The following is a 17397-nucleotide window of genomic DNA, read 5'->3' as shown; positions in this document are numbered from 1 at the left end:
CAGGTTGGGGTAGCATCCTCCTTGTTGTATTGTACCACCCCTGTAGCGTCTGTTGTCAGTTTTTCAGTGGACTGTCAGCAGCTTCTGAGAGCATACTTCTGGTCTGTATTGTGACACATTATACTCTGCATTGTTGCAGCATTGTAACATGTGGTTTGGTAGCAGCAGTTCTGCTGGCAAATGGCCAGCCTTCTTGTTCTTTTCTTCTTGGCGCATTCTGGTAGGTTTCATAGGTGGAGTTTGCTCCATCTTTGGATGTAAAGCATAGCTCCATCTTTCAACATCAAGCCTTGTCTAGTGTTTGGATGTCTGTGCGCTATCTGTGGACATCAAGCATAGCTCCATTTTTGGACGCCAAACCTTGTCCAGTGTTTGGATTTAGGTCCGTGCTCTGGATGTCAAAGCTTGTCCAGTCTTGGGGGGGGGGGGGGGGGGGGGTTTGGTCAGTGCTCTGTCTCTGGATGTTGAGCCTTGCTCTGTCTCTGGATGTTGAGCCTTGCTCCATCTTTGGGAGTAGAGCCTAGCTCTGTCCCTGGAGGTCGAGCCTAGCTCCATCTGTGGACGTCAAGCCTTGTCTAATCTTTGATTTTAGGTCAGTGCGTCATCTGTGGACGTCTAGCCTTGCTCCGTCCTTGGGAGTAGAGCTTAGCTCTGTGTATGGATGTTGAGCCTTGTCCAGAACCATGCTCCATTTCAGGGCATTGGGCCTTGCTCCGTCCAAGCCAGAGTCCAGCTCGGGACAAGTCTTGCTCTATTTTTGGATGTCGAGCCTTGCTCTGGTAGTGGCATCTTGCCCTGTCTCAGTTTCCACGCCTGGCTCCATTAGGGCTTCCGAACCTTGAGTGGCCTCTGTAGGATTTGACCTCATTCAGTGGCACATGGCTTCATTTCTGGGCATGGAGGTGAGCGCATTTACTGGAGGTCGAGTCTTCCCGGGTTTGGCTACTTCTCCTTGCTCCGTTTTCTGGGAGTATAGCTTTGCTCTGCCTCTAACTCTCGGACCTTTCTTGTATCTGGTGGTCAGGGCTTATTCCACCTCTGGTTGTTGGGCCCGGGGTCCATTACTGTCACCTGAGCCTGGTTTCTTCTCCGGCAGTCAGGTTCGACGACTGTCACGTCTGGCTCCATTTTGGGCTCTCATGCCTGGCTCCTCTGTTAGGTTTTGCTCCGACTCTGGCTGGTAAGCCTCGCCTTCTTACTGGAGGGCACACTGAGAGCTATCTCTGACTATTCATCTGGCTTTGAATGTGGGACCTTGGCCCCCGTGTGGGGATCGGGCGCTGAATTGCCCTGGTTTTGAGTCTTTCTCCATCTCTGGCGGGTGGGCTGAGTATTCTCCCCAGCTGTCGAACCTTGTCATTTCTGGTTGGCCTACTCCACGGCTCTGGTTGCTGTGTTTTTGCTTGTCACTAGCTGGTGCAACATTTATCACCTCTGCCTGTTGAGTTTGGCCCTGTCGCTGGCTCTCGAGCCTTGTTGGGCTTTGCTCTGTCGCTGGCTGTTGTACTTTACTCCTTTGCGGGCTTACGTGTGTTCTTTTTCTGTCGCTGGTTGCCGAACTGTATTTTTGGGGGAGGGGGTTTCCCAGATTCCAGGGTGGTTCTGTTCTGAAAGTTGGGTCTGGCTTCGTCTCTGGGTGTGGGCCTTAATTCATTGGAATATCTCATGCCTTCTCTGGTAGCAAAGTCTTCATTATGCAGCCTGGGCTCCTTTCCCTCAGATGTGGTCGGAGCCACTTCTAGGCCCTGGACACTTTTTCTATGCTGTCTTGGGATTGCGAGTTCTCTCTGGGTCTTGCCACTCTTCCTGTCGGGGCTTGTTCTGCCTCTGTGGTCCCACCTTACTTGGGGACTGCTTTGGTACATCCCACTCGTCTCTGGATTGATGTGTGGGATGCTATGGAAGGTGAAACTAGTCCTTGCCTGATGATGATTTTTCTTTCCATTAGTCCCAACAGATCAATCCAGATCCTGCACTTTGTTCTTGATTAGGACACAGTGTGTGTGGTGTGTTTTGTTCTTTTCAGATTTGGATTCAAATTACCACAGATCTTGTTTCATGGTTTTTTGGACGTCTGTTCCATAGCAGGCTGATACAGGAGTGAGACTGCGGTCACTTGACCACAGGGCTGCTGGTTTCCTCCCTTTTCGTGACAGAGGCAGGAGTTTGCATGGTATCCTGATTCCTTATTGCTTTGATATTGATTATACTGAAAGTCTGCTGCACAGTATCCCTTATGGCAGAGCTCTCTCACTCTCCACCTACTACTCGAGGGATATAACCCACTCTTATCTGGATTGATCTGTTGGGACTAATGGAAAGAAAATTATCAGGTAAGGACTAATTTTACCTTATTGATTGAAATTTGCATCTGCCAGAACTAGTTTTAGGCATGGCTGGGGCTCATGAGAAAAATCTCACTCATTTGGCTTTCAATCTCCAGCACTGGGATGGGCCACCCTTGGCGTCTCTGTCCATATTGTGAAATCTACATATATGAAAAATAAACTTCATTTCTCTAATAGTGCTTTAGTAATGCAGATTTTCACTAGCTGCTAACTAGCAGCTAATCTATTCAGCTCCAAAACAGGTACTCTGTTATGAGAAAGAGGAAGGCCCATTTTGAAGTCTTTGGGGGGAATTACTGTTGTATCTTAAAGAAACTTAATTTTTAGTTCAGGTCTAGGGAGAAAAGAACAGAGTATGTACTTGGAGCAAATGGTTTTTAGGTCAGACTTCAAATAGCTGTATTTGCCAGTAAATAATGACTACATGGCAACACAAGCTGCCCTGTTGTAACTGCATTGTCTGCTCATTCTCCACTGTTCCTGCTCCTGTTGCTTTAACACTGCATTCTGTATTTATTCCAGGCATGCTTACTCTGAGGGCTTTAATTTCTACTGCTTCTGCTGGTAAGTAATTCCAAACATCTACTTGCCTTTGAGTGGTGTGTTTCCCCCCTTTCATATAGAGGAGTTGTGCAGTGGTTGGACTGATCAGCAGGGTTCAAATCTCGCTGCTCTTTCTAGCCACCTTGAGCGTAAAGTGCATTCCCTCAAGGTTACAGTTGCCTTAGGTACTAACTTCCCTGACCTAAGTACTATACCTGAATCATAAAGTACCTTGATCCTGTGTTTGGAAAGGTGATTATAAATCCAAAATCTGAATATAAACACATATAACTTGCTTTTTCCATGGAAAATGCTACCACTTTCTGATTCAATGATATATAAAAGGCACAAGTTTGGATCTGGTGTTTTCTTTTGTGGACAGCATGTGTATGAACTGTACATAATGCAGGGAACCTGGGCAGCAGTCCAGGAGGATTTTACACTGATACAGCATACCAACAAGAGGATAGGTAAGTGGAGAGACAGGTAATTGGGTTCTCTGTCTCCATGATGTGCACATAAAAAATGATGGGCTGACTGTGTGCCTTTTGAGCTATTTGGATATTTCAGTCTTATCCTAGCTCCCATTTTTCTTATCAAAAATACTTCTTGCATTTCTGAAGGACTAGTGTTGGCAGACCCTTTACCACTTGAACTGTCTCCACCCTCTTTGTTCTTACTTTCAAACTGAAAAATATCCAAGTTGGGATTTTCGACTGTTACCTCCCTTTTTCTACTGTGGTATTCATTTTTTTTTCTTGTGTACCCAGCCATGCTTTCCCTGTCATTTTTGTACTAACTAGCAACTTTCAGATTACTCCAAGGTTATTTCTTCCTTTCATACAGAGAAAGCTTTGCCAAGTCGTCTTGTCTGTCAATAGGCTATTCAAAGGTGTTGTGGCATTAGGCATTTTCAGATTAAAGTACATAGTTTCAGTGATAATACCTATGTATCAGGGTGACTTTTTTTTTTTTAATTCTCTATTTTTTTTCTTATATGTTTAGCAATTCTAGTACAAAAGAAAGCAATAGTTAAGGGTGTGGGATTTTGGGTTTAACTATCTCCACAATTCCTATTCTGTGTAAGGTTCAGCCAGGAATGCTCAAATACAACCAATCTAAATGATAAATTTAATTTTAATAGGAGTAAAAGATGAAGTTCAGGAAGTAAGTACATACCTTTGTGCTTAAAAAAATAAATTGGTCTAAAACCTTCCTTTTTGACACTAATGTAAACATGTGAATGAGCAAAACCACTTTAGAAACAAAAACTTTAAAAAAAAAACATAGTAAATTCAAAGACAAACCCAATATGATCCACATCTTGCTATCAAAACTGAATTGGGGTGATTCAGTGGGTTTATGAATGCAGCAATATCCTGTACCATTCTGTGACCTGTACCTTTAGCAACTGTATTAATTTTAACCACTTTGGTCATGAATGAGTAAGCAATTTCCATTCTCTTCTTCAAGGATGAAAGCAGCAAACTTCCTTTGTATGATCAGTAGTGAAGATGATCTTTGTTGCTCAGGTTCAGCTTTTCCATTTCTAGGATACCTTGGATTTTATAATTTGTAATGACAACTTCAAGCCTGTTTGGCTCTTTTTTTTGAAGCTTATTAAATAGGTGGCATAGCTGTTTTAAGTTGTAGACTGAAGATTCAGGGATTATGTGAGAGCTCACCGCTTTAAGTATCTTAAGTTTTGCTAAATTGTTTAGAAACGGAGGGCAGATTCCCAAGCTGATGGACTGAATGGATGCTTGTCTCTGTGATCGGTCTGGTTTTTTTTTTCCCCCTTTTGTATAATTTACAATTGTTGAGTTGCTGAAATAGTGTAATGTTGTAAATTCTTCCTTCAGAGACATGAAGTCTGATTTATTGGGCAAAAAACCTTGGATGAGTTAGGCTTTAGCAGGAGTAGCTTACTTAGGGTGAGCAGTGTAACAGCAATCATGCTGGGACTGTGCATCTTCTTTGGTCTCAAGATCTGCAACTTTGCTTCAAGGTGATAAATATCTGAGACAAGGCAGCCTGGGAGCTAATATGGCATGTTCTTCACCAACACTGCTGGAGTTCTAATGTCTGTCTAATTTGTACTTATTGTATTGCTTCCTTTTATAAATTGTAAACCGTTCTGTCTTGCAGTAGCAATAAGATACGGTATATAAATTGATGTAAATAAATAAATAAATAAAATAAAAATAAGGTGTGTAGAGGAAGAAAACTGGCATTGAAGATGGGAGTGGAGACTGCAGCAAGTGTTGTCAGCCATTTGGATTTTTTTTTTTGTTACTTTTGTACCCTGCGCTTTCCTACTCATGGCAGGCTCAATGCAGCTTACATATACAGGTGCTTATACCTGGGGCAATGGAGGGTTGTGACTTGCCTAGAGTCACAAGGAGCTGCCTGTGCCTGAAGTGGGAATTGAACACAGTTCCCCAGGACCAGAGTCCACCCCCATAACCACTAGGCCACTCCTCCACTCCACCCTTAAAGAATATTCTGTCCTTGAAGCACAAATCATTTAGGAGACAGTTATTCAAGCTCTTGAACAGATGGAATAGTGGGGAGAGGAAGTGGTCTACTGGTTAGAGCAGTGGGCTGAGAACACTGGAAGACAAAGGTCAAGTTCTGTGTCTTTGTCATTAACATGCCTTGTAACATTGGGTAAGTTCTTATCGCTCATTGAAAGGACATATTGTACCTGAATACTTGTCAGCACTATACCATTGAAATGAGTCTCTTCCACAGAGCCTGACAGATTTTGTAGAGCTTTCTGAGTTCTTATTTGTACACAAAACTGCACTGGAACAGACTAAAATTTGTTTTTGATTTGTTATACCAGTTGTATTCTGCCTACACCTATTTGGTTCAAGGACAGATTACAACAAGACCAATCCAAGACTTACAATCAAAACAAACCAATAACATAAACTAAGCATTAGATCTATCTGACTTACAAAATAAACAAGCTTTTAAATGGTACAAGACCTCAAACAATGGAAGCTGATCTTAGATAACTGGTATTGAATAGATGTGTAAAATGCTTACTTGTGTTTAAATTCTTAAACATTGGCAATCTTAGCTGAAAGATTGAGTGTTATATCTGGAAGAAGACCTTTAGAAATTTCCCCAGTAAGAATTTTAAAGGTGGTGATACCTAATTTAAATTGAATTCTCTCGGTAACTGGTAGCCAATGAAGTTTAGAATAGTTAGACTTAGACTGATTTTTGGATTATCTCAAACAGCACAATTTAGTACCAGTTGTAAAACCATGAATAAGTGATTAGCTAGTGTAAGACTACAATAATCGAGTCTAGGAAGAATTAGACTGGACCAGAATATTTTCTAAAAACCCTCAACTTTCTAAGTATTCTAAAAGTGTTTGATGATAAACTGGATATGACAGTGCACATCTCCACCCCCAAAATTGTATAATGAAAATCCAGAGGAAACTGGTTACCATCTAAAGGAATAAACTCAAGATATCTTGGATCTGTTTTTGAACCCAACCATAAAAACTTTGTTTTGCTGTTATGCAATTTAAGCCTATGAAATGCAATCCAATTATCATAGGTTCTAATATGGGATAATGTATCAGATCAGTGATGTCATTTGGGTATATAAAGTGTTTTATCTTAGCTTAATCAAGAGTAACACCCAGAGCCTACATTAATAAATTGAAAAGGGAGGGGGAGTGGGGAACCCCACTTAAAGGACTCTCAAAAAAAAAAAAAAAAAAAAAAAAAACCTTCCTTTACAGTATAATGATGACTTGTCAGAAAACCGTTAAACCAAGACAAAACTGAACCTTGGATGCCAAAAATAATTCAAAATTTGAATGTTCAAAATGAACTAATTCAAATGCACTACTTTAAATCAAATTGTATAACAGTATCATGTTGACCTTTACAAAATTCTTGGCATACGCTACCAAAGCAGATGGTTTCAGTGCTGTAATATTTCCTAAGGAGTGCAAAATGTCGAATTTTTGAAGATGGCGATCCAGTTCAGTAATATAGTCCTCCATAATCTTGGCAAACAAAGGGAACATAGTCACTCAATTGGGTGATAGTCATTCAGGGTTCAATTTGAGTTTTTAGGTATGGGCATAAGAACGATTTCATCTCCAACAGTGGGGAAAATCTCAAGAAGTTAAGCCATTGGGTCAAAGCCCCAAACAAAGGTGGAGAGGCCAGCTTAACCATGGAGGACAAGTGTCCATACAACAAAACGATTTAGCATATTTTTTAAAATCGTTTCACATCTTAGAATTGCATCTCAAATTTCAACCAAATTCTATCAGTTTGAACAGAAATAGAAACATGGTGAAACACAAGTGAAATTTAAAAAAAATTAAGCTCATTTCTATTTGAATATTAGCTTGAAAATAAGTAGCCAGAAAGAGAAATAGTCCCAAGGTGTTAACTAACTGATTCACATTGGTTGATAAAGTAAGGAGAATAATTTCCTAGTATCTAGTTTATCATTCCCAGCTATCTCGGAGTAATACTCTTCTTCTTGGTCAATAAAGACTTATATTCATGAATCCTTAATTTACCAAGCAGTATTTTCTGAAGTAGAACATCTCCATAATCGCTCTAGTCCTCTATGGCGCTTTAAAACAATAAGTTCTTCATTGAAAATTTGGAGAAATTCAGATAAATGGTTCTATCTGTTTAACTGGGGCTAAAGTATTGAGAATCTCTGTTGCAACAATGAAGAAAATTAGTCGTGAAAATAAGCTGACAGCTGCTTTTCAAAATTCACCTGGATTAAACTTGTCCTTGTAACAAATTCTGAGAGGCAGTTTTAGAGGCAGGTTTCTTCTTAGAAATCTCTCTAAGATAAAGTAAAATCTAATAAAAAGTGGTCAGACCATAGAACAGCTGTAATTGTGTTTAAAAGATATCGGACCCCCTTGAACGTTCTAGTAGATGCTAGTAAGTCTAATTGATGGCTTTTCATGTGTAGGAGCAAGATGAAAAATAGCTTCTAGTGAATCAAACTCTGTAATCTGAGGGTCAGAGAACATTTCTAAATGAAGATTTTAAGATCCCCCCCCCCCCCCCCACCTGTATGTTAAAAATAAATTAATTTTTTTAAAATCTAATTTTATGAGGTGCGTGCTAAATACTCCTGCGTCAGACCATCTTCCTGGAGGGATATAATAAAACATAATGAATCAAATGAATTATCATTGACTTCATAAACCGATAATTCAAGAGGTGGAGAACTAATAGAATCTAAAATATTCACATTAAAAAAAGGACATATAAAATAGCTAGACCTCCACTCTCAATTCAACCTAGATAAATGCATAAGCTTGTATCCTGGAGGACATAATAGTTTTAATCATGGATCCTCCTGAAGATGAAACTGTGACTCCATCAAAAAACCAAATTGACCACCTTCCAGCATATCTCTAAGAATTGCAGTATTATTAACAGCTGAGCCGGAATTTATATAAACACAAGGAATAGGGGTGGTTACTGGTAGTATCGTGAGCATACAGAATCTTAAAACAATTGCCGGTGGCCGGTGTTAGAGCTCACCTTGTAAGATGGTGTTCTCCTATGCTGTCTTGTCACCACGGTTGGAGTTTCATGCTGCATATAGTCAGTGCAATTAAGAAGAAAATTGTCACTCTTTGAATACAAAATGCTTTTTTTTTTTTTTTTTTTTGTCCTATTTTTACCCCAAATATGTTACTCCTGTTTATGGAAAACATTTTAATCCACAGCATAGCTTAAACTCTAAAGAGTCTAGATACAAAGGGAGCTCAGACATGCTATAGTAACAACATATCAACAACTCTGTTGTGCACAAAGGGGTAGGGCATTCCCCTTTGGCACAATGACTCAGAAACTGGTGCTGCTTTTTATTTTGGGCATCTGATGTCATCCAAAGTGTCAACTCAGTGCTGTGAGTGCACCTGAGTCTCTCGCTGTGTCTCCATGTTGGTTGGAAACAACTGAGCAATTCTGCAGTAGTGCCAGAGAGAAGCTAGATAGAGTAACGGTCAATGGCTTCAAGAATCTGTGCTGCCTGAGGTGTCAGACGTTTTTATTCTGTAGGTGTTTATCCAATCAATGAAGCATCACTTTGTTCAAAGTAGTTAATGATCCCAAATCTTTTTGTTCTGTTTTTTGTCCAGCAGTTTTCTTTCTTTGTGCTGCCTTGGTGGTCCAAATGATGGGACTTTTGTCTTTTACACTGCACTACCACTAGGCCGTTGGGGATGACCCCTACTTACTTATGCTGTTCGTCGTGAACTGTGTAACATGAGGTGAGTGTTGGGCCATGAAGACCTGATACAAAAGATAAATGAAATGCTAGGTGGAGGCAGTTCAGTAATTCATAGATGGCCTATACTACTTTGTATAAGAGGGAAGAGAAAAATCACTCTAAAGATACAGACGACACTGGGGCTGATGCAGAAAGACATGTAGCAGTAATCCGCAGCTCATTGCAAAATATCACTCTTCCTGTTTCCTGACATTTGTCTATATTAACTTTTTTTTTTTTTTTAAATCTCATGAACTTGCCAGCCTAATCTCCCTCCCCCCCCCCCCCAAAAAAAAAAAAAAAAACCAACTTCAAAAAGCTTTCCCTGGTAGCCTAGGAGCACCTGCCATACACTGCTATACAGTGTTGTGGGTTTTCACTACTGTGACACTCCATTTCAGGCTCTTGAGTCTTTGCAGTGTTTTCAGCATTTTGAAAGGACAGGGTACATGTTCTTTTGTGTGTTTGTGGTGGTGATATCCACTGACACAACCCTGACTGTTAGAGGTTGATGACACCTGGCGCGCAGGTGTCCTTCTGAAACACAGCCTGTGTTGGGTCCCGCATTAGTTTGGCTACAAACCCACTCTTGGAGACCCATTGTGCTTAGTTTGGCTTCGTTTTCTGCACCTTGGTTTCCCTCTCCTTTGCTACTTCCATACAGTTTCATGGGCAATTACAGTTCATAGTAATTTTGGCTGGTGTGATATTGAAGGACATAATCTGCCCTATCCTCACCTATTCCATCACCATCTCCACAGTTTTTCTTTTTCTTTCCCATATCCAACTTGCATTTGTGTGTGACAAAAGTGGGTTTCCAAGCCTGAAAACTGTTTTATTTCATGAAGTGTATTTCTCCTAATTGACCAGCAGATGGTTCATGTTTTGTTTTGTTTTTAAAGCTGTTGCACAAAAAAGCTTTTATTTAAACTGAATATCTATAATACCCTTGGGAAGCTACTTTCAAAATGATGCCTTGGGCTCTGATTGACCCTGGATTTTCCCCAGTCTCAGCCAGGGAAGTGGAGAGAGAAATCTCTTTACTGAGACCCTGTGAGCAGTTATATTTCCTGACCTCCCAAGGTACTACCAAGGTAGTAAACAAATGTTTAGATGGCTTTATAATTGATCCATATTCAGTTACCTGTTGTTGCTTGCAGAGTTCACCTTTTTCTGTTCAAGTTCTGTGACGATAAACCTTATTTAATTTATTGACTCTGCTGTCCTGGACTGACTTAAGAATCCTGGTTTGTGTTTTTGAGTCTGTGAGTGCTTTCTGGCACTATGGGACCCCTGGAGTATAGCCCCAATGTCCTAGAAATCACCAAGGAATAACCTGAGAGTGGGAGACTAGCCCAGAGGCAAGTGGGACCCAGTTGGTGGGTGGATGGTGCTAATGAGCAGGAGCCCAAGTGCAGGCGAGGCAGGGAAGTGCTGGCCAGACTCTTCAGGTGGCCACAGGGTAACCCCAGACTGGTGCTAGGAGTTTTGTGACAGTGGTCTTGTAAATTCAAGAAAAATATATGCTTAACACTTTGTGTTAATAAACAATCTTAAGGAAACAAGTAAATACTGGTAAATAAGCTGTTAAAATCTAAAATGTTTCACAGAGGTGACACTAGGGACTAAATTCAATAAATGGTGCCTAAAAATTGAAATTGAGAAAAATAGCACTTAGCTCCGGGAACCATGGCTACTATTTAGGCATAGAGATTTACTCCAGGGTTTTGTTGGTATAAATGATAGTGCCTTAATTAGGCGTGTATCTCCTCTATTCTATAACAGCATGCATAAATTGTGGGAATGGCCCTCCCATGTCTGTGCCCCCTCTTTGGGTCCTTGCATAAATTGGCATTGAAGTTTACGCATGGAAATTAGCACTTATAGGGGGCCCCATTATTGGCAGTAATTGGCTTTAAATTGGGCATGCATCCAAATTTTGCTTTTGCAGTTTTTAGCGCCAGTTATAGAATTCAGGGGTAGGTGTGCATAAGGATATAATCTAGTCCCTGTTTCTCACCATCCCTATACACGCCCCTAGTATGTAGTGTCAACAGGCACTTCCTCTGACAGCTGTTCTGTCTTTAGCAACACACTTCTGCTTGTTCTGTACACAAGGCACCCACCGACTGGGTCTGAACTGCTTCTGGGCATGTCTCTTGCTCTCAAATTATCCCCAGTGTTTCCTAGGTTACTGGGGCCACACTCCCAGTGGTCCCACAGTTCCTAGAAAGCGCCCACAGACCCAACCACGAACCACCAGGATTCTTCGTCCAGAGAAGCAGAGGCAATAAACTAAAAATGTGTTTTTGTCAAATTAGAACAGTGAACAGAAAATATGCAATCTGCAAAATGTTAACAGATAACTAAAATATGGATCAACTATAACACTAAACATTTGTTCACTACCTGAATAGTGCCTGGAGAGTACAGGTAATGTAGCTGCTCACAAGTTATCAAATATAATTGTTCATAGGGCCTCAACAAAGATCTTTTTTTTTTTTTTTTTTCCCTCCCTGGCTAAGACTAGGGGAAAATACAGTACATCCTAGATGAATTGAGCTGGACCAATCAGAGCCCAGAATAACTTTTAAAAGTAGCTGGCCACATCTCTTTAGGTTACCTCTTATCTGTGTTAACTAAAGAGGGAACATTCATTTCTCTTACAGCTTTAAATATAAACATGCACCACCTGCTGGCCCAACTAGAAAAATATGCTTCAAGAAATCAATATAGTTTACAGGCTTAAAACCGACTGTTTTGTCACACCAACTATTTCAGTGTAGATCCCCTATGGGTGAGGTTTTTAAAGAGGGTGGTACAATAATATAATCACAGTGTAAGGGTCCAATGCTAAACACTCACCACTTAGGGAAGGTACAAAGAAAGATGGGGAAATTCTGTATATTATACAGTGTGCAATTCAAGATGTTAAGTGAATTTCCCTAGATGTTACAAAATTTTAATGATATTGCACACTAACTTTTAAATTATAATTATTGCACAGGATGTTTCTTTTTAACTTTTCAGAAAATGTATCGACTTTCAATCAATGAATTTTCCTCTAACTGATATTCTCAACACCACGAATCAGATAAGTAGTACAAATAATTACTTTCTCTGTTACTCAGAGTTTACTTTAACTATGAAATTTTAACAAGAAAATTGATTCTTTGTGTTTTCTTTCAGGAATCAAACCTTCTCCACCTAGATCTGAACATACGCCCACACCTCCAGGTAAGTATTTAACTATAAGCGTAGAGTCTCTGAGATGCTGTAGACTATGATGTTTTTACTTAGCTGCTTTTTGGTTGATCTTTCTTGAACAGGAAAAATCTTTGGTCTTTCTTGGTAGTTGGTGCACGTGTTGCTCCTGCGTTTATCCTCTTGCATTGCCCAACAGCCTCTGTACCTGTACTCTAGTTAACTAAAAGAAATTGAAACCCTGTCTCCCAATCTTGGGGGAATTTTTATAAGGATTTTTATTTTCAAAACTGTGGCCAACCTATCTAAATTAAATCAACAGATAATGTTCCCTATTGCAGGACCTGCCTTGTTACTTTTCCCTGCCTAATGAGGAACATTCTTTTGTTTATACGGGTTGATCACACTTTATAACCAATCACACCTTTCACAAAACAGTACAGAAAGGGAATTCAATTTCTCACATTACACAATTTCCCACACTAGTGCCTTTATCAATAGTGGCCCAGTTAAGGAAAACAATTCCCTCTAAGCTCAAATTAGCACATCTTCCTTGCAAACCAGTGTACTGTGGCTACAGCCTTGCTCCCTGATAAATCAATCAAGAGCACACCCGCTTTCACACAATCAGTTATCACTCACAATCACTAGTCCCCAACAAAGAGTTTGTAGCTTGTTTTAAAATCAGGCAAGCCTTTCCACTTTATGAACCAGCACGCACCCAATCAGAATATTTATCAGGTGTACTGTGATTTTCAGTATGATTATCAACCTGTCTATTCACACAAATTTCTTACACATACACGAGCAGAGCATCTTTCATGCAGGTCTATCTTCCCTGTACCTTCAGTCCCTCTGCTCCACAAAATTCCACTCCCTCCAAGTCACCAGCTGCTCGAGTTCAGCTCTGGTTCTCTATCACACAGGCAGAGCCCCTTTTTCACTGGTCTATCTCCTCCTGTGTCTTTAGTTCATCTGCTTTCATCAAGCACCCCTTTTACTTAAGCTCTCTCTATATACAAATCAATTTTACACACACACAGGTCTGTCCTCTCCTGTGTCTTCAGTTCCTCTGCTTGTATCAGACAACTCTTTATTTAAGCTCGCTCTTCTGTATAAATCAATTCTCACCCACCCACCGGCACAGCACCTTCCACACAGGTCTGTCCTTTCCTGTGTCTTCAGTTCCTCTGACCTTGTCACCAGCTCTGTCTCCCCTAGCAACAAGACTTGCAGCTTGGCCATCTGACCTAGCACCACCAATCAGACGCTAGCTTGTGGAATGTTAACCAACTTTTACAGTTTGGAAACTTTTCACAATCTCATTTTCATTTTTAGACATTTTTTATTAAATTTTAACAACAAGGTTAGGAAATACAAATTACAAGAAATAATCAGGTAATCGCACCAAAGAATATCAGTGGACAGGTAACAGAGGGAGGTAGGAGGAGGGTAGGGGGGAAGCAATTTGTGAATGCATTCAAAGCAAAACCTGCAATTTACACTGTGGTGAACTCTTGTTTAAAGAAAGATAGGTTGTTAAAGGCAGCCACACTTTATCAACATATAAGGAATTTCGAGCTTTGAGAGCTAAAGATAGCTCAAATTTGTGGATCTGTAAGACAGAATGCCACCAAAAGTGAGAATTAAGGAGTTATCCTTCCAATTTGTTAAAACCATTTTTAAGCCTACAGCAATTAATGTATCATATAGTTTGGAGGAATATTTGTCCAGAGCACTTTCAATAATATGCGAGCCAAATATGATCTTACTAACTGAAAGTGCTTCACACAAATGTAAAATATCAGAAATCACACGTCAAATATTGTTCCAAAATTTGAAGGTTTGAGAACAATCAAAAAGAATGTGGTTGAAGGTTCCTATGGTTGATTTACAAGACCAACACAAGTTATTATCCTGAAGTCCAGCAATTTTCATTTTATGAGGAGTCCATAACGACCTGTGGTGCAAAAAGGAGAGATTGTAGATAATTTGCAGATGCTGTAGGTCTACTGATTTTAGTCCAGAACGATCCCCACTGCTGATCCGTCCGGTGGCATTGCATCTCAGATTCCCATATGGAGCGTAGGCTAGCTTTTCCATTGTAAAGTGAAGTAAACATAAACTTGTAGAGTTAGAGGCAACATGACCTTTTGATATGATGGAAGAAACAAATTCAAAAAGAGAGGGAACAGCTTGTTGCAGGGATGATAAATGAGTCTGGATGGAGTTAAAACAATGCTTCAACTGGATCCAACGGAAATATTGGGTAGGATGCAGATCGAACTGTCTGAAATACTGAGAACGGCTTTAATTTATTATTTGAAAGAACATCTTCAACAGTCCAAATTACTGTGATATCATTCTTTCCATTGGAAAAGGTGATTATTAATGCGAATATGAGGGTTGAACCATAAGGATGACTTCAATGAAGTGTCAGATGGAATGAGCATGAGGTTATTTAGCTTTAATAGTGAAAAAAAACGCAGCAGAAATCAGGGGATCTTGTTTTAATTTGTCCATGAGCGTTAAGGGTAGAACAGTGTTAAGGTCCAAGGGGAACCACTTACTTTTTTCAATTTGCAACCAGGAAGGGGAATAGGCCAGATCACTTACTAACCACTTGGAGGCTTGCTGTAAGATGAAGGCTCTATGATAAGTGAGAGAGTCTGGGAATAAAACCCCAGAGTTCTCTTTAGTGGATTTAAGAGTAGCAAGTGCAGTTTTGGGAGTTTTCCCAGACCACAAGAACTTACTCAGAATTTTATCAATACTTTTTATAAAAGCAAGAAGGAAATAAGATAGGTAACATACTTTTCACAGTCTCCATCTTGAAATCCAATTTTCCTATTAAAGTGTATGGAGAAAATGGATTTCAATACAAAATACAAGGTAAATTGCATTACACTTTTTGGGATGCATTAAAGGCAGTGATGGGGGGGGGGAAGGTTATGAAATGGGTCAACAGGAAAAAAAGACTGGTGAGGGAACAGTTGTTAGCCCAAAGGGAGCAGAAACTGAAGAGACAAACCCTTTCAAAGCACTTATGGATGGCATTTCAAAAGTCAGGATAGAAATAAGAGAAATGCAGATTGAGGAAGTGGAGCTCTAGAGGGTACATAAGTATTGGCTTACTGGGACAGGTTGATGCAAGACCCGCGCTAGAGGTGAGTAGCAGTGGTGTTAGTAAGTGCTGAGGGCTCTAGCACAGGAGAAAATTTGTACAAATAGCATGCAAATGTAGTCAAATGGATGTGGCGGTCCTTTCCTATTCCCTCACAATGCTCAGGAACAATGCACCAAAAAAAAAAAAGCTTCCCTTACTGCGGAAAACCTAAAGCCATCTTGGAGCAAGTGTTAGTGTTTGAAGATAGGATTTCTTTAAAATGTGCCGGTTTAGATTTCTTTTGGCTGTGGATAAAAGCTCTGGTACTAAGAAATATGCACGAGTCCAAGCAAACCTGAAAGTGGAAAGCACACATTGGTGCTTGTTTCGTGTACTTAAATATAAGCCTTCCAAATTAAAAATAAAAAATTGAAAAGCTTATATTTAAAGGTTGCTAAATGGGCGCTAATGTGTGCCTTTGCTTTCAGCTCTTGTGCATGGGCACAAGAGTTAATCTTAACTTGAAACACTTCTGCACATGCGCCAAGCATGTCCCTCCTCCCCCCCCCCCCCCCCCCCCCCGCTTTTGCTTTTATGGCACACACACAATTTGAATACCATTTTCTTTGAGCATTGGTGAGCTAGTTTTCTGAACTGTTGGCTTTTTACCACAGGAGTTCTGAGCATTGGCTTATGACAGCATCTCCCTCTTCTTTCCCTGATCACAAGGCACAGTTTGTCCAGACAAGAGACATGTTTGTTGGTTTTTTTTAGATGTGTGCCTCATCTGTGCTATGTTGTCTCACAGCAAATTTCACCAAGAGAAGCAGTATTCCATACTGCCAGTGGTCGGGAACAATGTCAAAAACATTCTTTCTTTAGAAGTATGGTGGATGCATGCGCAACATCCTTATAGAAGGAAAAAAGCAGGAGAATTAAAAGCATTCAATAGTAGATATTTGCAGGTGAAATAAAGGAAAAGCAAGAGAACAGAGGTTTCCGGCAGCATTACATTGGGAAGTAAATCGGGCAGCCTGGATGAGCTTCACAGCTCCACTGGGGTTTGAGGACTGAGTGCATAACACCCATTAATTAGCCCATGAATAATACTTTTTTGTGAGTTTTATTAAATTAGACCAAAAAAAATTAAGCTGTACTCTTCATTTGTCACACTTTGTCATACTATTGCAGGCAGAGAAAACAGAAGATAACAAATGCTTGTTGATAGTGAAGAGAAAGCAGTAAGGCTAGGGGGGTTGCCCAGGCCCTGCCAGCTGAAGAAAAGCAGCACCAGAAAATAGAGAATGAGCCGATGCAAGCAAGTATTTTGGTTGGTGTGGAGTCTGTGCTCTGAGCTGTTAGATACAGGGTGAAGAATACAATAGAAAGTATATGCAGTCAAACCCACAGCAGTTCTAAATTTTGAGTGTATATCCTTATATTCTCATTATTTTTTTAACAAATTCTATGCTAAAACCAGAATAAAAATGTGCATTATGTTCTCTGACAATATGAAAGATCCACACTGATGGGTGACGTCATTTGATGGAGCCCTAAGTGGAAACTGCTGTTTCTTTTTTTTTTTTTTAAGCTGTCACGTGGGACCATGCCATTCTTTTTCCACAAAACGGTCATGTTTGCTTGGATCGTCCCTCTGCTCACATCTCTTCCTCAAAGAATAGCCACACTGGGTCAGGCCATAGGTTCATATAGCCCAGTACCCTGTTTTCAGCAGTGTCCAATCCAGGTCACAAGTACCTGGCAGAAACCAAAAACAAACATTCCATGCTACCAATCCCAGGGCAAGCAATGGCTTCCCTGTGTCTCTCAATAGCAGACTGTAGACTTTTCCTGCAGGAACTTGTCCTTTTTAAACCCAGATAATCTAACCACTGTTACTGCAT

General features: G+C 40.3%; 1 long non-coding RNA gene across 2 annotated transcripts in view; it reads left to right on the top strand.

The window, feature by feature from the left end:
• LOC115478085 overlaps nucleotides 1-16807 on the top strand; it is a 28474-nt gene extending 11667 nt beyond the window's left edge. Inside the window, exons 3-5 of one of the 2 annotated variants that reach the window (XR_003943434.1) lie at nucleotides 2871-2912; nucleotides 9056-9184; nucleotides 16685-16807. This is a non-coding gene — a long non-coding RNA (uncharacterized LOC115478085). Of the gene's footprint in view, nucleotides 1-2870; nucleotides 2913-9052; nucleotides 9185-16684 lie in introns of both variants that reach the window. The other variant, XR_003943435.1, reaches the window with a different exon arrangement.
• The last annotated feature ends 590 nt before the right edge of the window (nucleotides 16808-17397 follow it).

The sequence above is a fragment of the Microcaecilia unicolor genome, chromosome 9, assembly GCF_901765095.1.
Source record: "Microcaecilia unicolor chromosome 9, aMicUni1.1, whole genome shotgun sequence".
NCBI lineage: Eukaryota > Metazoa > Chordata > Amphibia > Gymnophiona > Siphonopidae > Microcaecilia > Microcaecilia unicolor.
This window is presented reverse-complemented; position numbering and strand designations above follow the sequence as displayed.